The sequence below is a fragment of the Grus americana genome, chromosome 6, assembly GCF_028858705.1.
Source record: "Grus americana isolate bGruAme1 chromosome 6, bGruAme1.mat, whole genome shotgun sequence".
Classification (NCBI taxonomy): Eukaryota; Metazoa; Chordata; class Aves; order Gruiformes; family Gruidae; genus Grus; species Grus americana.
In genome coordinates, this window is record NC_072857.1 from 43,085,459 (window position 1) to 43,105,539 (window position 20,081).

A 20,081-nucleotide genomic window follows, 5' to 3' on the forward strand; every position below is an offset into this window, starting at 1 on the left:
GCCACATTCCTGAACAAGAGGAAGCTCACATGGCTGCTGAAGAAGCAGCGGACATGGGCGGTCGGCGAGTGCCTGGTAAGGATGGCCACGAGACCCCAGACCCAGCCTGGACAAGCCCCATGCCCCCAATGCCCAGTGTGTGGGGCTGGCGGCTATGCCTCTGCCCGCTGCTTCAGCCCATCACCGCCAGCCTGCACCCCACACACGCTCCCGTCCCTCGCGTGTGCAGCCCCACAGGCTCTCCTCCCGTCTCTTCTCCCTCCCTCCCTGAGCCCAGGGGTGCCGACGGAGCCCCAGCCCAGCTGGGCTTTGGCAGCAGGGTGGCACCACAGCTCCCCGGGGAGCACCCAGCCCTCTGCTCCCTCCAAACCCCAGCACCAGCTGGCTGCTGGCCGGGCATCGTGGGTGTCCTGGCAGGGGAGGCCAGTGCTGGGCATATGGAGCACCCGGCCAAGGGGGAGAGTCTGTGCTAACCCTTCCCTCCATCCCCTTGTGCTCTCTCCAGTTGACGGAGCCCAGCAGCAAAGCAGATGAGTACCTGCTGCAGTCCCTGCTGTATTTGCAGAGCCCACAGGAGTCAACGCGAGAGGCGGCTGTCAGGTTTATTGGTGAGTCACAACCCCCTGGGGGTCCCTCCCTGCCCCACTGCAGCTCAGCCCCAGCCGCAGCTGCTGCGCCGGCAGCAGGAATCGGCCCTGTGGCTGTGGAACACCGACTACACGATGCGGAGCCCGCGGGTCTTCCCGCCACCCTCTCCCTCCCCTGCCCTTGGAACGCCCCGCGCTCAGCCCTGCCAAGGGCAGGAAAGCGTGCAGCGGGGCTGTCGTGGGGAAGCTGCGCTGCTGGGGTAGCGGGATTTGTGATGGGCTGCGTGTTCCTAGGGCTCGCTGGGCGACGGATGAGGTATCAGGAGAAGGAGCTCCAGATCATCTACAATGGTGAGTGAGGGCAGCGGGACACGGCGGGGAGGAGGAAAGACCCTGGGCAGGGAGCTGGAATCCCTGCCCCGGCCGGGGAGGCTCTGCTCCCTGCGCAGACAAGGGGCTGGCATGGGCAGAGCAGAGAGAGATTTCAGGGGCACGTGGGGTATTCGTGGCCAGCACCTTGCGGCTGATCCTATTGACCCCTGCTCCGTCCTGGCCATGGGAAGAGCTGGGTGGGGCGGCCCGGCAGGAGGGGTGCCTGGGGTCCCTGCAGATGCGGGCTCTGACCTTGGCTCTGTTCCTCTCTCTTCCTCCAGCCCTTCAAGGCATGACAAATGACATCAGCCCCTCCGTCTCAAACCTGGCAGCTCAAACCCTCTTCCTGCTAAGAGGTGCAGAGAGAAGACCTTCCTTTGGAGTCAGGCTGCAGGCACTGCAGGACCGACTCCACAAGGCGTGGAGTAGGCGACCTTCTCTCCAGGACAGTGGCTGGCTGTGCTGCTGGAGCTCTGTGCAGAGGTGATCCCAGGAGCTCCGTGTGCTGGGCCGCCTGAGCCTGTGGGGAGGGCCGGGTGGCTCCCGGCCTCTCCCTGTTCCTGGGACAGCTCTTCTGTCACCCAGCAGGGGAATATGCAATCCGTGGTGTTATGCACCGAGACCCTGGAGCACGAAAGGGCGAGACCAATTAAAGGCCTTTAAACCTGCGTAACCTCATACTTTTTAAGGGGAGCTGAACCTAACGGCTGCAGCTGCCAACACTCCGTACAGATGCAGAAAGGAAGCTCTGGAGGAAAAGAGAAAAACACCAACCCAGAAGTGATCAGATTTCTAGGCTCTTCCAGAGCCTTTATTTCTGTAGCTTGTCCCACACGCTTTCCTGGTGCTGGACTTGGCCATCCTGTGGTGGTGGTGAGCAGCCCAGGAATGGCTGTACCTGCAAATCTTGAGCTGCTTCTCTTCTGCGCATTGTTCTCCAACCTTGCTTTGCTCCCTAGTGTCCCCAGGGCACTGGGGAAGAGAAGAAAAAGGGCTCTTGCGTGTGTAGCGTGGTTGGAAAAGTGTCCAGAACCCCCTTTGTTTCTTCTGCTGAAGCCTTAATGCTTCTGACAAAGCTCATGGGCAGAGCTCAGAGCTGTGGGGATGCCTGAAAATCTTGTCCTTGGAGATGTCCACAAATACTCTCCCAGCCATGCTTCCTGCCTATGTGATGCTGGCTGGATTGTTGAGGGGTCTGAGGTGCCTTTTTAGCTGGCTGCCGTGGAGATCCTTCAGTGCTGTGCCGCGGCAGGGCAGGTTTGCTGGGCTGGGGGGAGACCCTGTGGGGACAAGGCAGTGGGGCACCTTCAGGTGTGTCATGGAAGCTGGAGGCCCTGAGGGGACAGAGTGGTGGGAGGTCGTGAGGGGATGAGGTGCTGGGGAGACCCTGAGGGGACATGGTGGCAAAAAGCCATGAGGGGACAGGTGGTGGGGTGTCTTCTGGTGCATCAGGGCAGCGGACGGCCCTGAATCAGCAGGGTGGTGGGAAAGCCCTGAGGGGATTAAGCGGTAGGAGGCCCGGAGGCGTTGGGAGCAGGCGGCCATGAGAGGACAGAGTGGCAGGAGGCCATGAGGGGCCCCCACACAGTCACCTCGTTCCTTGCCACCCTGCTTCTGTGGTGCTTCCCTGAGGTGTCTCCCATCCCTGCGGTAGAAGCCCTCGAGGCCAGGCCTTGGCAAGGTGGTGGGGATGCCCCCAACGTGCCTCGGCTGGACAGGCTGTTGGAGGAGGAGGAGGAGACAGGGCCTCCGCAGTCCCAGGCCTGCTGGGTGCTGCTGGCGAGGGGCCGTGAGCAGAGGCAGGGTGGGCAACCAGCCCGGGCCCCCCCGGTTGCCCAGCCCACAGCACTGAGGCCAAGACCCTGCTGACACAGAGCTCAGGGCCCGCAGAGCTGCCGTGACTAGGTGGAAGGCAATGCTTTCTGAGTACGGGACTGCGGAGAAGGTGCTGCCTTCTGCGTGTCCTTCCTTTGTGGAGTAAAACAGTGGAAAAACCCAGAAGCAACCAGGACCCTCAGGAGAGAGTAACCAGCCATGATGGCTTTCCAGCAGCCAGTGGCAGCACTGGCCATACCCCAGCCCGTGGCCCGGCCACAGGTGCCAGCTGCTCCGCCAGCCTGCAAGAGCAAGAGGAAAGGAGAGGAAAACCTTTTTCCTCCCGGGCACCCGCTCTGCAGCGCTCACGTCTCCTGTGGCAAGGGCTGGGTGGGGTACAGCCCGCAGCTCCAGGCCACTTCTGTCCCCACGGTCTCTGCTGCGCGAGTATTGGAGCTGCCCATGTTTTGGGACAAGAGCTGTGCTAAGAGACGGAGGGGAACAAGGGCAGCCCTGACGTGATCACAGAAGCACACTGCGCGGTGGGAGGCAGAGAAGGGAGCTGCTGAGATTGATGTATAAATGCTGTAGGTGCTATATGGATGATTTTGCATGAGAATGCTACCTTGCTTTCTCAGCAACCACCCACGGCTGGTTACGGTAATCCCTACACACTGTCATCATGGAAAGGCAACCAGGGTTGCTTTGATTGGTTTTACAGGTCCCCACAGAGCCTGGTCCAGCACTGTTTGCAGGGGAAGCTGCTCTGGTCCAGCGCGGATCTGGAGATCTGGCTCTGGGGCTGATCACAGACTGCTCCACTGTCTCCACCTTGTGACACAAAGGCTGTGCTGGCAGCCAGGGAGCTCAATGGCCAAGAAAGGACATACCCAATAAAAAAACCAATGCAGCAGGCTCCTACAGTGGCCGTGCAAAGGACACAATCGCAGCTGTGCTTTGGGTTTCACTCCATCTTTAAAACTTCCTTTGTGGAAAGGAGTGGGAGCAGACACAAAATACACGATGATTGTCCTTTAAGGTGGAGAGAAAACCATCACAATACTCTGTGGTTATTCTTGCATCTCACAGAACTTTTGCTCTTCCTATTTTCACACTGATGAATGCATCTTCTTCCACTGTACACTGAGACAGAGAGAAGTGATCCTTCAAGTCCACCCACTCTCACAATGGAACATAACAGCATGACTGCCAACGATACAAATCTTCTAAGCTTTCCTGTGCAATGGGATAACGAGGTCTGCGTTAGTCAATGCCTTAGTCTCCAACCCGGGAAGCAGCAGACACTGATAGAACGCCAGCAAATAGAGAATTACAGGGCAATAGATGCTTTGGTGCAGATTGCCAGATGAAAGGCGCTGTGGTCATGTATACACACATCATTGTGTGTGTATTTGCATACATACATATGTAAATACATGTTATCGCAAAGATAAAGGAGAGTCATCTCTCAAGCTCTTGTGGACTTAAGAAACAAGAAGCAGATCCCACTTTCATGCACTGCTGTCACCTTTCCAGCTTTTTATCGTGATGACAGGGATTCAAGGGAGATGAGATGTTGCTGGAAACCCTTGGCCATGGGAGCTCTCGTCTCTCTAATCCCTCTGCTCTATTTGAGCTGGAAAGGTGGATGTTCTTTTCTCTGCAACCTACTTGCATGTGAGCTTGTCCTCTGCTGCCTTTCACTCTTTCAGTGAGGCTGAAACAGCACAGCAGAACTTGCTGCCCTGAGCTCTGTACTAATTCACGTAAAAGGACAGGTCCCCAGAATTTTTTACCACTACCATTTTGGTGCGGTTTCTTAAAATATCAGAGGCTCCCGGAACCATAGATGCAGCGTCACAATCACTTTTGCAAAGCAAAACGAGAGGTGCTTGTTCTAGTCAGTCTGCTTTGGTGGAGATCGTTGTCAATGTGCTGGTGGTTTACCAGCACGTAGTGTGGCCTGCCAGACGTCACTGTCACAACCTTCTATTTATTGCTGCCTGTCAGGATGCAGTGCAATAAAGGAACCCCAAAGTCCCCAACAGGCTGGTGCTCTACCAGGTCCGTGCAGAGGCAGAGCAAGTGATGTCTGCCACAAAGGGAAATTTCTTAGCAGTAACCTGCGGAGAGGCCCCCAAAACACGTGCCAGATGTCCAGTTGTCGAAAAGCATAAGGCTTTTCGTCTGCTTTGATCTTTGCTTTCCTAATGGCAGAGCCATAGACGAGGCTCACTGGTGGACAGCTGACAGCTGAAGCTTTGTTTGTGAAGGCTAGTAAGGCGGTTCATAGGTCGCATCAATGAGGAGAGGGACGAATAAATAGCCTTTCCACAAAGCAGACTGCCATGTCTTACCCTGTGGCACTATCTCAGAGTTGGCATCATCGCTGACGTTATTCCAGCCACGCGGGTGCTGCCTTTCCTCCAGCCCCACTTCCGACCTGCCTGAGATCTCCCAGGGCCTCACCAGCTGCACAGTGACGTTTGAGGTGGGCTTTTGCGGGGAGGATCCCGGCGTTGCTGGGCAGCATGGCGCAGAAACCCCTGGCACAAGAAGCAAATCTCGGTGGGTGTGATGGCAATGGGCCAGGTATGAGACGGTAGGACAGTGGTGGAGCGGCTGCATTAAAAAACGGATCCCAGGGTGAGGTTGCAGTGACAGCACATGAAAGCCACTCGCTGGGTTGTTTGTAGGCAGTGATTGCACAGGCATGGCTAATTTTATAAAAACAAGGCCTTCAAACCGTGGAGTCTTTACAATCCTTGGTCGTGAGATGGGGAGTGACTAGGAAAAACTGAGCCACACAGGGGTTTGCTTGCTGGTCCTCTTGTGGCAAAGCACTTGAAAGAGCTGTCGCACGTGACACAACCCCAGGGCGAGTTGTGCATTTTCTTGCACAAAAAAAGACATGTCTTCCAGGTTTGCTGGCTGTTTCTGCGAGGACAAGGGGCTGTCAGGAGTACGCTACCCAACAGATACTTTCAAAAAAATAAACGCCCTTAAACGCCCTTAATCTGTCCCATCAAGGTGAAGGTGACACGTGACCAAGGAGTGAGAAAGTAACTGCTTTCGGGAGGGAACCATGCTGGGGAGAGGGCATTTTGAAAACAGACCTTTGGAGATGTTGCCGTCAAGTGGTTTTGCTGCCATGTCCCCCATAAAAGCTCTCCTGTCTGGATGCTTCCAAACCTCGGAGGCAGAATTCTCGAACCTGCTTAACAGTCTCCCAGAGAAAGGGTTTCACAGGGGTGTGAAGCCACTTGTTAAGAACAGCAAAAGGCACCAAGACCTCCTGAATTGTTTGCAAGCATAACTGAGCGAGATCCAGGATGGGGGAAATTTCCTGGTCGACTTTCAGCAAAACCCTTTGCAGAATTGAGAAGGGGGGACTGGGAAACACAGGAGGTCCATCAGGATGCAGCAAGCACGGCCAACAATGCCCCTCTCGCATTTGGAGCTTCGTGTCTGCGGGAGGTCTCTCTTCCAGTGATGGCGGCCATTAAACCAAGCACCAAATACACTGAACCCAGAACTGGACCTGCGCATCGCTGTGTCACGGAGCACTGAACCAAGGTGTTCAAAAGGAACGTGAATGAAGCCAATTCATTCGCACTGCTCTCACTGAACAAATATCATTAATAATAAGTATAGAGAAATTTTATTAATTATTTTATACCATAATAATAAATATTTTTATATGACAGGAAAAGGGGTTTTGTGCTGCAAGGCAGACTTAGAGGTACTTCTTGCCAAGCCTTGGTGTCCCTATAAAAGGTGCTGCCCATGGGTGGCCCTGAGAACTGGGCTTGCTGGGAGGCCCTGAGGGGATGAGATGGCAGAGTGCCCCGAGGACATACGGGTGGGACACACTGAGGGTACAGGGCAGCTGGAGACCCCAGGGCACGGTCACATGACATTATGTCACAGGGCCCTTTGTGACCCGCTGTGATATGGGCACCAGTGGTGATGTGGCCACCCCACAGTGTCCAGAGGACGTGAAGGGACAGGACAGGACACAGTGGGGCTGCGAGGACCCCCTACACAACCACCTCGTTCCCTGCTGACCCACGTCTGTGGCGCTTTTCCGAGGCATCTCCCATCCCTGTGAGAGAAGGCCTCGAGGCCAGACCTTCACAGGATGGCAGAGAGAGCCCCCAGTGTGCCCAGGCTGGCCTGGATGGGGGAGAAGAATGAGGAGAAGATGACAGGTGCTGGGGCTGCCCCAGCATGGCAGCCTGATGAGGTGCAGCAGGTCCAGCCTCTGCAGGCGGGTGAGTGACTGAGCTGGGCCACGAGGCTAGTGGCTGCAGCCAGCTTGGCCCCGTGCCCTCCCCCATGGACATCCCCAGGGAAAAAGGGGAAGAGGGCATGGGCTTGTTCCCTATGGTTGGGCTCCAGCCAACCTCCATCCACTGGGCCCCTCCAGCCCCAACCTGTGTCCAGAGAGATGGGTCAGTGTCCCCAGCAGCCCCTGTCCCACGGCTGGCACTGCCTGGTGAGTGAGGGGCTCAGCTGTGTTCTCCAGCCTCTCCCGCAGCCCCTCAGCTCTGCTTGTACTTGGTCTTTGCCAGATCTAGACTGGGAGCCGCCAGAAGAAGAGCAGGAGCAGGCAAACACCCGTGCCCTCTCCCACAGCAGAGCACAGGTACCCAGCAGCCAACCCCGCCTGGGCTGGGCCTGCTCTCGCTGCTCAGCCAAGCACCGCTGTTGGGACACTCGGTGTGACATCCCTCTCTTCCCTGCCCTTCCTTCTCCTGCAGAAGTTTTGGGAGTCCCTCAAGCCCGCTGAGCGTGAACACAGCACCCTCACGGCTATTAAGGGCATGGAAGCCTCTGGCTTCTGTGATGCGGAGGCTTGTGCTGCCATGCTCGATGCGCTTGTGCAAAGGGATGCCTCCACCTTGGAGCGTGTAAGTAGCCTGTGAGCCCCCTGGGGATCGTGTGGCCCCTGAAGTCGGGTCCACTGGGTTCCTGACAGCCTTTTAGGCCAGCACGGTGTGGTGGGAAGGGAAGCACTTCCAGGGGGAAGCTGGGGAAATGGCTCCATCTGTCAGCACTCCATCTCTCAGCCGTTTCTCCTCCAGGTGCCGAGCATCGTGAGGTGCATCTACCGGTTGCTCAAGTCCAACACGGATGTGTCTGCCGAGCACAGGCTGGACAACACCCTTCTGGAGCTGACCCACGTGCACGCCCATGATGTGGTGGTGACCCTCCTGCACTGTGCCCCAGTGTGCGACAGGTACGGGGCCCACCTGCCTCGAGGGCTCAGGCCTCACCAGCCTTTAGAGCCCACCAGCCTGTAGAGCCTGTCGCATGTGGGCTGCCAGAGAGATGGAGCTTTTCAGGACCCTCTGACCCCTCTGTTTCCCTGCCCTGGCATGGCAGCCCCAGAGCCCGCTGCCATGCTCCCTCCCTGCCCGTCACGGCACCGTCACTCGGCCGCCAGCTGCCGCAGGGCCGAGCCTGCTAGCTGCTCCTAGCTAGGGGCAGTGGGCAGAGGCAGGGCTGGCGGCCAGCCTGGGCCCCTGGGGTGGCCCGGGCCATGGCACTGTGGCCAAGACCCCACTGACACAGAGCTCTGGGCCTGCAGAGCTGCTGCGACCATGTGGAGGGCCATGGTCTCTGTGAACCGGACTGCAGAGAAGGTGCTGCCGGAGCTGCTCTGTGCGCTGGAGGACTGGCCACTGCACACCACGTCCACCTCTGATGGGGAAATAATGGACATCTTTGCCCTGGCTGTGAGTTTCTGGACCAGGCCTTTGCTCGCCCCTAGGGTCTGGGTGGCTCTCCATCCTCCCTCGCCACTGCCTCTCCCTGCCTCACGTGGAGGGCTGGAAACCTGGCTGAGGGACAGCTTTAGGGGCATCCAGGCCAGGTGCTCCCCCTGCGTCTCCTGTGGGCCAGGGCAGTGCCTGAGCGTCACCCTCCTACACTCTGGCCCTGCCATGGGGACGTCTCGGCACTGAGCGCTGTCTCTGGGTGTTTGGTTTTCTGCAGGCAACCAAGGCGCTATGGGAGATCCTTCGGCTGCCCAGGTGCCCACGGAGGTTGAAGGTGCATTTCCCCCGGGTCCTCCTGGCGCTGCTCTTCCAAAGTTTCTTCAGCACAGAGCAGATGCCAGAGGAGGTCAACACCTTCTGGAGGCAATGCCAGGAGGAAGGCTGCCTTCCCTCCAACCCCAACAGGTACTGCATCCCAGTCCTCCCATCCCTCCCATGGCCCCAGAGCTGGGGCCAGGGCTCCCAGCATCACCTGGGCTTTGCTCTGCACACAGATTTGCAGTGCTGACCATGAAAGCACTGTTCTGCCGCCTTGGTTATGAAAATGTGATGTTTGAAGTTGAACGTAAGCGTGGCTGGGACACACTGCTCAACGCTGAGACCCAGCACTGCGCAATGGGTCTGCTGGCCAGGTGAGAGCCCCCTTTTCCCTGCTCCCCCCCTCCATTGTTCCCCTGCAGACAGGGAGCCCCACACAATCCCCTTGGGCGTGGGCGAGAGGGACCTGTCACCGAGGAATGGCCCAGCAGACTGGAAAAGCCTGGGAGAGGTGGGTGCATGGGAGCAGCCACCTCCCAAAGCACCAGCGTCCCCTCCCGTGGGGCCTGGGCTGCCGGCACAGAACGAGAGCTCCGTCTGCTGTGGTGGGCACCGCCTTCCTCCTGGCGAGGGGTGGTGGGGAAAGACCAGTCAGTGCCAAGAGAGGTTTGCCTGCCCTGCTCAGGGCCAACGGTGCCTTCTTCCTCCTGCCAGAGAGATGCGCCATATGTCAAGAAACGCGCGTAACTGGATCGCATGCTACTTGGTCAAGCTGCTGAGGAGGAAGGAGACATGCTGGGAGCTCCCTGCCATGGCGTTCCTTGTCGAGGTGAGCCTGATGGCGAGCACTGCTTCACTGAGCTGCCTCCAGCCACTCTGCCCTCTCGTAGGCGCAGCTGCGGGGGGAGCCCAGTGTGTGGTGCTGAGGCAGGGGGTGGTCTGCGCTGCGTGCCCTTGGCTCCTTGCTGCTGGGGTGATGCTTGTCCCCTCCTGCGTTTTGTGTCCCCCTTGTGCCAGCTCTCGCTCTTCCATCATGGCTCCTTGGGCCGAGGAATCAGAAGGTGCCGAGGGCTGGGAGGCACAGCGGAGGGGGAGAGCGACCTGTGCTGTGTGCCCCGCAGTGCAGAGCCAGGAGCCCAGGGGCTCTCCGCAGTCACTACCGCCTTCAGGCTCGGCTGCCTGGGACGGTGCTCGTGCCCTGTGCTGCCAGCTGGAGCCAGCCCTGCACGGTGCTGGGGTCCTGCCGGCCGGGCACCCTCGTGTCACTGCTCTGTGTGTTTCAGCTCGTGGCCTGCCCTGATATAAATGCTGATAGCATCCTGCAGCTCATCCCAAGGTACCTGCAGAGTGAGTGCAGAGCGATGCGTCGCGTGGTGCTCAGAGCCCTCATTGTGATGTCCAGGAGATCCTTGATGGTGAGCAGGGGCAGGCAGCTAAAACCATGCTTGTGGGGTGGGTCTGGGTGGGGTGTGCTGGGTAACACAGTAGCTTGGACTTGGCTGGGCTTCGGGAGCTGTGGTAGCTGCTCTCAGCTCTCCTGCCTCTGCGTTCACCTGCCCGAGTCCTTCGCGGCGGCCCTTTGGCTCCTGGACCCTGAGCCAGTAGCGTGGGCTCGAACCACTGGAGCGGTTTTGGCAGAGCAGCCTTTTATGGCTTCACACCATGCCGTTATGTTCCACACAGCCGAAAAGAATGCAGTTCCTGCTACCAATGCTCATAGGGCTACTGCAGGATGCAGACGGGGAGGTGGTCGGGATGACCCTGTCTGTGCTCAGCAACGTGGTCCAGAACATGGACATCCCAATTGCCAGCCCCATCGCTCAGCAGCTGGCTGAGGCGCTCCGGCCACACTTTGAGAACGTAAGGCTTTGTAACATCCACCCTCCCCTCCTCACGGGTGCTGGGTGCTGCCAGGGAACTTTGTGCCCTGCAGATTTACAGACCCGTGCCCAGGTGGGCCTGGAGCAGCCGGCGCTGAGGTCTTGCCCTCTTCCTTTCCACCAGGAGTCCAGCTATGTGCAACTGCTCTCCATTCACCTCTTCCGAGATGTGATGGAGTTTGTATCGGAAGTGGGAAAAAAGCCACTGAAGGCACATGTGCAGCAGAGCTTGCTCCCACTGCTCTACCACTTGCACGATGAGAACCAGCGCGTGGCAGAGGTGAGGATTCCTGACCTGCTGGTTTCCCCGTGGGAGGTGGCTCGGCTGCCTGCTGCCCTGGCGCCTTGCGGACTGCGGTGCTCCAGCTTCTTCCTGGCCTTGGCTACAGAGCAGCAGCTCCGGGGGCCTCTGTCCTGCTGCCCCGGCAGCACCAGGTGCCCGACATGAGGGCTGCCCCACTCTTCTGCTTGGGCACCAAACCCACCGACGGAGGCGTTGCCCAGCTGCTGCATCTTGCCAGCAGGGCCCAGGAAAGGCCCTGAGCCTTGCCCAGGTGCAAGGGACGCAGGTGCTGTGTCCTGGGCAGGGGTGCCACCTCCCAATCTCTGCTGCTCTGCAGGCCTGTCAGGAAACCATGCTTCAAGCTGCCACATTCCTGAAGAAGAGGAAGCTCACACGGCTGCTGAAGAAGCAGCGGACATGGGCGGTCGGCGAGTGCCTGGTAAGGATGGCCACGAGACCCCAGACCCAGCCTGGACAAGCCCCATGCCCCCAATGCCCAGTGTGTGGGGCTGGCGGCTATGCCTCTGCCCGCTGCTTCAGCCCATCACCGCCAGCCTGCACCCCACACACGCTCCCGTCCCTCGCGTGTGCAGCCCCACAGGCTCTCCTCCCGTCTCTTCTCCCTCCCTCCCTGAGCCCAGGGGTGCCGACGGAGCCCCAGCCCAGCTGGGCTTTGGCAGCAGGGTGGCACCACAGCTCCCCGGGGAGCACCCAGCCCTCTGCTCCCTCCAAACCCCAGCACCAGCTGGCTGCTGGCCGGGCATCGTGGGTGTCCTGGCAGGGGAGGCCAGTGCTGGGCATATGGAGCACCCGGCCAAGGGGGAGAGTCTGCGCTAACCCTTCCCTCCATCCCCTTGTGCTCTCTCCAGTTGACGGAGCCCAGCAGCAAAGCAGATGAGTACCTGCTGCAGTCCCTGCTGTATTTGCAGAGCCCACAGGAGTCAACGCGAGAGGCGGCTGTCAGGTTTATTGGTGAGTCACAACCCCCTGGGGGTCCCTCCCTGCCCCACTGCAGCTCAGCCCCAGCCGCAGCTGCTGCGCCGGCAGCAGGAATCGGCCCTGTGGCTGTGGAACACCGACTACACGATGCGGAGCCCGCGGGTCTTCCTGCCACCCTCTCCCTCCCCTGCCCTTGGAACGCCCCGCGCTCAGCCCTGCCAAGGGCAGGAAAGCGTGCAGCGGGGCTGTCGTGGGGAAGCTGCGCTGCTGGGGTAGCGGGATTTGTGATGGGCTGCGTGTTCCTAGGGCTCGCTGGGCGACGGATGAGGTATCAGGAGAAGGAGCTCCAGATCATCTACAATGGTGAGTGAGGGCAGCGGGACACGGCGGGGAGGAGGAAAGACCCTGGGCAGGGAGCTGGAATCCCTGCCCCGGCCGGGGAGGCTCTGCTCCCTGCGCAGACAAGGGGCTGGCTTTGGCAGAGCAGAGAGAGATTTCAGGGGCACGTGGGGTATTCGTGGCCAGCACCTTGCGGCTGATCCTATTGACCCCTGCTCCGTCCTGGCCATGGGAAGAGCTGGGTGGGGCGGCCCGGCAGGAGGGGTGCCTGGGGTCCCTGCAGATGCGGGCTCTGACCTTGGCTCTGTTCCTCTCTCTTCCTCCAGCCCTTCAAGGCATGACAAATGACATCAGCCCCTCCGTCTCAAACCTGGCAGCTCAAACCCTCTTCCTGCTAAGAGGTGCAGAGAGAAGACCTTCCTTTGGAGTCAGGCTGCAGGCACTGCAGGACCGACTCCACAAGGCGTGGAGTAGGCGACCTTCTCTCCAGGACAGTGGCTGGCTGTGCTGCTGGAGCTCTGTGCAGAGGTGATCCCAGGAGCTCCGTGTGCTGGGCCGCCTGAGCCTGTGGGGAGGGCCGGGTGGCTCCCGGCCTCTCCCTGTTCCTGGGACAGCTCTTCTGTCACCCAGCAGGGGAATATGCAATCCGTGGTGTTATGCACCGAGACCCTGGAGCACGAAAGGGCGAGACCAATTAAAGGCCTTTAAACCTGCGTAACCTCATACTTTTTAAGGGGAGCTGAACCTAACGGCTGCAGCTGCCAACACTCCGTACAGATGCAGAAAGGAAGCTCTGGAGGAAAAGAGAAAAACACCAACCCAGAAGTGATCAGATTTCTAGGCTCTTCCAGAGCCTTTATTTCTGTAGCTTGTCCCACACGCTTTCCTGGTGCTGGACTTGGCCATCCTGTGGTGGTGGTGAGCAGCCCAGGAATGGCTGTACCTGCAAATCTTGAGCTGCTTCTCTTCTGCGCATTGTTCTCCAACCTTGCTTTGCTCCCTAGTGTCCCCAGGGCACTGGGGAAGAGAAGAAAAAGGGCTCTTGCGTGTGTAGCGTGGTTGGAAAAGTGTCCAGAACCCCCTTTGTTTCTTCTGCTGAAGCCTTAATGCTTCTGACAAAGCTCATGGGCAGAGCTCAGAGCTGTGGGGATGCCTGAAAATCTTGTCCTTGGAGATGTCCACAAATACTCTCCCAGCCATGCTTCCTGCCTATGTGATGCTGGCTGGATTGTTGAGGGGTCTGAGGTGCCTTTTTAGCTGGCTGCCGTGGAGATCCTTCAGTGCTGTGCCGCGGCAGGGCAGGTTTGCTGGGCTGGGGGGAGACCCTGTGGGGACAAGGCAGTGGGGCACCTTCAGGTGTGTCATGGAAGCTGGAGGCCCTGAGCGGACAGAGTGGTGGGAGGTCATGAGGGGATGAGGTGCTGGGGAGACCCTGAGGGGACATGGTGGCAAAAAGCCATGAGGGGACAGGTGGTGGGGTGTCTTCTGGTGCATCAGGGCAGCGGACGGCCCTGAATCAGCAGGGTGGTGGGAAAGCCCTGAGGGGATTAAGCGGTAGGAGGCCCGGAGGCGTTGGGAGCAGGCGGCCATGAGAGGACAGAGTGGCAGGAGGCCATGAGGGGCCCCCACACAGTCACCTCGTTCCTTGCCACCCTGCTTCTGTGGTGCTTCCCTGAGGTGTCTCCCATCCCTGCGGTAGAAGCCCTCGAGGCCAGGCCTTGGCAAGGTGGTGGGGATGCCCCCAACGTGCCTCGGCTGGACAGGCTGTTGGAGGAGGAGGAGGAGACAGGGCCTCCGCAGTCCCAGGCCCGCTGGGTGCTGCTGGCGAGGGGCCGTGAGCAGAGGCAGGGTGGGCAACCAGCCCGGGCCCCCCCGGTTGCCCAGCCCACAGCACTGAGGCCAAGACCCTGCTGACACAGAGCTCAGGGCCCGCAGAGCTGCCGTGACTAGGTGGAAGGCAATGCTTTCTGAGTACGGGACTGCGGAGAAGGTGCTGCCTTCTGCGTGTCCTTCCTTTGTGGAGTAAAACAGTGGAAAAACCCAGAAGCAACCAGGACCCTCAGGAGAGAGTAACCAGCCATGATGGCTTTCCAGCAGCCAGTGGCAGCACTGGCCATACCCCAGCCCGTGGCCCGGCCACAGGTGCCAGCTGCTCCGCCAGCCTGCAAGAGCAAGAGGAAAGGAGAGGAAAACCTTTTTCCTCCCGGGCACCCGCTCTGCAGCGCTCACGTCTCCTGTGGCAAGGGCTGGGTGGGGTACAGCCCGCAGCTCCAGGCCACTTCTGTCCCCACGGCCTCTGGTGCGCGAACATTGGAGCTGCCTGTGTTTTGGCACAAGAGCTGTGCTAAGAGATGGAGGGGAGCGAGGGCGGCCCTAACGTGATCGTAGAAGCACACTGCGCGGTGGGAGGCAGAGAAGGGAGCTGCTGAGACAGATGTATATGACACACGTCTGATTTTCCATAAGATTACTAGCTTCCAGATGAGGGAAGGTTTGATCCAGGTACGCCAGCACTGCTGCCTGCCCCCAGGGTGGGTTTGTGCCCTCAACACTCCAGAGCTGTAAGGCTGCTGGAGGCCTTAAGGACATCCCTTGGGAGAGAAGAATCTTGCCCCTGCTCCACCAAGCACCAGCCTGTTTCTCTGCTGGGCGCTGTGCCTTCACATGAGGGATGGGTGCCTCAGGGGTGGGTGCCTCAGGCAGAGGAGAAAAAGGGCACTTGTGTGTGTGGAGTGGTTGGAAAAGTGTCCAGAACCCCCTTTGGTTCTCCTGCTGAAGCCTTAATGCTTCTGACAAAGCTCATGGGCAGAGCCCAGAGCTGTGGGGATCCCTGAAAATCTTGTTTTGAGAAAACACTTCCCCATACTTGAAAGCTGCCCTGCCGTCTGTATGGTGCTGCTCGGAGAGGTAACAGGTCCCACCCAGGCCACCCCCAAAGCCTCCCGCAGTTTCTGTGAGGCAGGGTGCACCCCTGGGCAGTCATTCACAGCCCAACCCATCCTGTTGGAGCAGCAGGATGAGCCTCTTTATTGCTGGCCAGGGTCTGCTTCTGTCTGCCTCCCCAAGATCAAACCCATCTGATTTTCCAGCAAGGCAAAAGCACCCAGTGAAGAGGTGTCCCTGGCTGTGGAGGCCTGCTTTTACATGCGACCACCCTGCAGACCGTGCATCTTGCTTGCTTTCTTCCAGACTATTTACCCCCCCAGGCTTCTGTAGACGTTTCCTCCCTTGCATTCATTGCCTGGGAGCCCAGCGAGGCTGCTGGCTGCCGGCCCGTTCCTCAGCTCCCGGCTTGCTGCTGCAAAGATCGGCAGAGGGCAGGGCAATCCCACCAAAGGGTGACCCAAGACAATTCCCAGGAGCCAGGGTATCCCACCACAGTGCCATAGAGGGTGGCTGCCGATGAAAAAAAGTTCAGGGTGCCCAACCGACCTCCTCCCCGAGGAGGGTGCAGCTGGTCAGGCAGGGTCCCTGCCAAAAAAATAGGCAGGGTGCCAATGAAATTGCTTTTGGAAGTGCCAGAGATCCTACTTCCAGCTTAAAACCTGCATCCTTTGGGGGTCTGGGAACAAGCCCACCCTGGGTAAGAGGCAGGCAGCGCAGCCCTGCTCTGGCAGCTGGCTCTGCCCGTGCTGAGGCTCCCCAGAACGAGTGCAAGGGAGCCAGCACCTCTCACGCTCCAGCCCTGACCTGCTTTGCAGGAAGGAGCTCGCTCCCAGCTGTGCTATGTGCAGGTAACAGGGTCTGCCAGCAGCCACAGCAAGAGGATGGGCCGGGGCCAAGAGCAGGGCTGTAGGCAACACCAGGAGCAAGGCTGCAGCGTGGACCTGAGGGATGCATCCAGGAGATGGGGTGAACACAAGCTGTCTACCACACTGGTATGAGGTCCACACAGGAAACAGCGCCTGAGAGAAACTACCTGTTACACAGGTCCAAGGTCCATCTGGAGACAGAGGCATCAATAAACACGCCCTCACAGAGCTCAGGCCACGACTAGGTGCTCAGGGCTGAGCTGAAGTGAGTGCAGGGCCCACCACTGGAGGACGTGTGGGTGGAGGTCCCAGGAGAGGCTGTTCAGGATCATCAAGACCCATTAGTGGCCTCAGGGACCTGACACTTAGAGCAAGTCAAGGTTTGAGCATGTGGTGTGGGCCACCCAGTGCCTCAAGGGTTCAGCTCTGGTTGGGGCTACTCCTCAAGACGGGGGTTGAGGGGAGCTGCATGGTGATGGTGCCCATCCCCATGTGTGGCCATGGCCAACTACCTGAAACCTGTTTCCTCTCTTCCAAAAGTGGAGTTTGTGGATGTTTCCTGTGGGTAATCTGCCAGGTACCATGTTTGTACAGATGCTCCATCAGAGCCCAACACTTGGTATCTTTGCTTCTTTGAAATCCCAGGTGCATCTGGGTCACCCAGCTTTGGAAAATGTCATTGGGTGGCCAAGGCTGACTTGTTCATTTGCTTTCCTAGGTGCTTGGCTTTCAAGGGTCCTTGGCACTCTCCTAGTGAATGCACAGAGGGGTCGCATCCCCTGGAGATGCTCTTTTGTCTTCCCAGCAGACAGGCTGGAGAAAAAAATCCGACTTTCCTACCCATGAATTGCAGCCAGAGAAATGAAGCAGATGAGTGTCCAGCTGTGCCGCTGAGGTGATGTGCCAAAAAGCCAACTTCAGGGGCTGGGGGCCAGGCATGGGGGGGCTGCATCTTCTCCAGGAGCCTCAAGGAGGCTGGGGGGAGTGCAGGACAGAGAAGTCGCGAACCCGCAGCACAACACAGATAAGCAGCCTTGTTTCTGCAGCCGGCAGCCATGCTCATAAATAGCAGGAAGTTTCAGATACCAGGAAAAGCAATTTCAACTGCAGTTGGTTTTGCCACATGCAGAGGGTGGTTTGGTATCCATGCCTGGAGGGCATGATTCTTCTCCAGCTCACCAAGTCTGTCTGTCCTCCTCCGGGCCAGGGCTCTGCAGGGCTCTGTGCCTTGCCGGCAAAATCTCTGCAGGAGCAGGTGGAAAGCATGCCTATGGGGACACATCTGCACGTGTCTCCATGCTGGGAGGGCTGGGGACGGGCTTTTATGGGAAAGCCTAGTGTCTCGCCTGAGCACGTGAGCCCAACAGCTGGAGCTTTGAGAAACAATTTGAGATTAAAAAATAAATACATCACAGGAGGCAACGATACCAGCAAGTGCCCAAGGATCCCCCAGCCCCACGCAGCCTGCACATCAGGAGCCTCCTCTTGCCCGCTACCCACTGCCCAGCTGTGCTAGAGCTGCCAACCCACACCTGTGTCTTCTACCTGCTGCATTTGGGGAGAGCTGTGACACCGAAAGGTCTCTCTGCGAGAGATGGAGCAGGACCAGTCCTTTCCCTGGTGCAGTCTACCCAGGCGTGGGAGGGGAGTGGAGAGGGCCTTTCTTTCCCAGCTCCAGCAGACGCAAGGGCAGAAGTGGAAGCACACAGCAAGCCTTCAGGGTCCAAGTTTGCACCTTGTTTCTCTGCTGGGGGCTGGGGGCGGTGGGAATTTGGCAGCTCTCCCTCTTTGGAAAGGGTCCAGCTGCCTTAGGAGAAATTCCTCACATAGCTTTGCTGTGAAGAAAGTGCTGACCTGTTCGGGGGCGTTTGCTGAGCAAGTGAAGACGAGCCAAAGGCAGCTCGTAAGTGCTGGGAGAAAATGGCCTGTTGTCTGTTGTCTCATCACCAGGGTTAGGCGGCAGGTCAGGATCTTGGGGCAAAGCCGTGCCTGGTGGCACTTACTTTGTGTGCCGCAAGCAACTCCAGCAGGATGCCCTGATGTTCGCTGCCTTCACACGCTGCCAGGGAGATGCTGCGAGTACGGCAGAGAAGCTGATCGTGCGGTAGGTATCGGAGGGTGAGCTGGCAGCTATGTCCAGGCTGCTTGGCCGGACACTGAAACCCTGGCAGTCCCAGGGGTGAGACCCAGGAAACATGCGGAGAGCAGGAGTCTCAGGGTGGGGATGAGACGGTGGGTCAGAGGAGGGGGCTTTAGCTATGGTAGGACTCGGAGCACCTCTTGGGATGCTAGGGACACACACAGGACGGAGATGCTGTTCCTTCATTGTAACAGAAGCAGGATGCTGGCACTGATAACCGCAGTGCCAGGAGTATTTAAACCAGAAGCAGGCGGCTTCTGGCCTGATGGAACTGACGTGGGGAACGCAGCTAGTGTTCAGTACGCTTCTGAAAGTGCCAGCAGGAAAATAAACAGCGTAACTGCAATCAGTAAGGAAGGCAAATCAGATCCCCTGCCATGCCAGGAGAGCAGCCAGCTCTGTCTGGGCAACAGAGCAAGGGAAAACCTACAAGTGCTGCCGCACCAATGCCACACACCTAAAGCCAAATACTTAGGGGTTTTAGGGGAGGCTGTAATACGGGAACACTTCAACTACCCACTTGTGGACTGGATTGAAGTGTCAGGGGACAAGATGTAAGCATAAAACGTTTGAATTGGGTACATGGTGCCATCCCCCCACAGAAGCAGTCTGAGAACCACCAGGAGAAGATGTTTTTCTGGATCTGCTCTTGCACAGCACATGGGGCTTAGCTTGGGAAGGTTTAGGCCAGCTGTGATACCACTTGGTTTTAATTTTATGGTAAGGAAGAGCAGGCTGAATAAATCCAGCATGTGGTTATTCAATTGGAAGACAAGAAACCGTGTAAAACTGAGGAAATGTGTCAAAAAAGAAAAAATTCCAAACCTCTCAGCGGTGTGGTCCAGAAAGCCAGAGGCCTCCAAGCTGCCTGGAGGCTGCAGAAAAACGCCACATTAAGAGCCTCAGTAAAACACGGAGTGAAGAGCAAATTGGGCAATCCTGTAAAGCTCCCGCACAGCTGATGGGAAAGAATGGGGAGCACAGGAAAAAGGTGGATGCTGAAGAGCAAAAGGTCTGCCAAAAGAAGAACAGGAAAGCTGAAAAAAACACAACAAGTTGGATATAAACAAGGAAGCAAGAGGGATAGGAGCAGGCTTGAGGAGTGTCCTGCCAAATGTGCTCAAACCAGTGGTGAACAGCTCAGCAAATCTACTGCAGGGACCAGGAGGTGAGCAGGGTGTGAGGGGTTGGATGGCCACAGCGGACAGGTCTTTGCCCCGGGGCATTCCCACCCCCGCCCATCCCAGCCCATTTTTTTTTTCCCAAATAGGAGGGAAGGGTTCATAAATTGGAACAGAAATCCTGAGGGGGTTATCCTGGAGAGACAAGCTAAATGTCGGTCAGTGCTGGACAGCTCGGAGGTGGCTGGCTCGGAGGTGGCTGGCACCAGCTGGGCCAGAACGGGATGGGGCACATTGACTGTCAGCAGACACGTGGTCAGGTCCTAGCGTTACCCTCCGCAAGGTGGGTGCGAGGATCCTTGAGCGTGGGGATCCTCACGGGAGCAATCCTTCCCGGTGGCCAGACCCCCTCCCAGGCTGCGGGAAGCCTGGCAGCTCAGTGCATCCTGGCGTGGAGAACTGGGGCAGAACCTCAGGGCATCCAGTCGCTGAGCAGCCTGGGGCGGTCCGGTCCCACAGAGCCAACGAGCACAAGATCTTCCGTGAGGAGCTGGGAATTTCCTCTTCCCAGGAAGGAGACAGCTCATATTTTGAGTCTAGCTGGAACAAAGGACTCTGATTTCTTCCTTTTTTTTTTTTTTCTTTCCAGCTGAGTCAAAGTTGACCGTTCCTCTCCAGGGGAGATGCTGAGTGCAGTCTGGGAGAGAGGAGGTGACAGCCTCAGGGCTGCTGGGAGACTCCCCAAGGAAGCAGCACTGCCACATGCCAGGGCCGTTTGCTCTCATCATTACCTCCACCCAGGGAAAACACAG

At 58.3% G+C, this 20,081-nt stretch overlaps 1 long non-coding RNA gene across 1 annotated transcript; it reads left to right on the forward strand.

Annotated features, from left to right (window-relative positions):
- Positions 1-504: 504 nt before the first annotated feature.
- LOC129207758 (uncharacterized) lies at positions 505-1,377 on the forward strand. Its single transcript, XR_008577536.1, has 3 exons — positions 505-608; positions 882-938; positions 1,241-1,377. It is a non-coding gene; the product is annotated as an uncharacterized LOC129207758 (long non-coding RNA).
- The last annotated feature ends 18,704 nt before the right edge of the window (positions 1,378-20,081 follow it).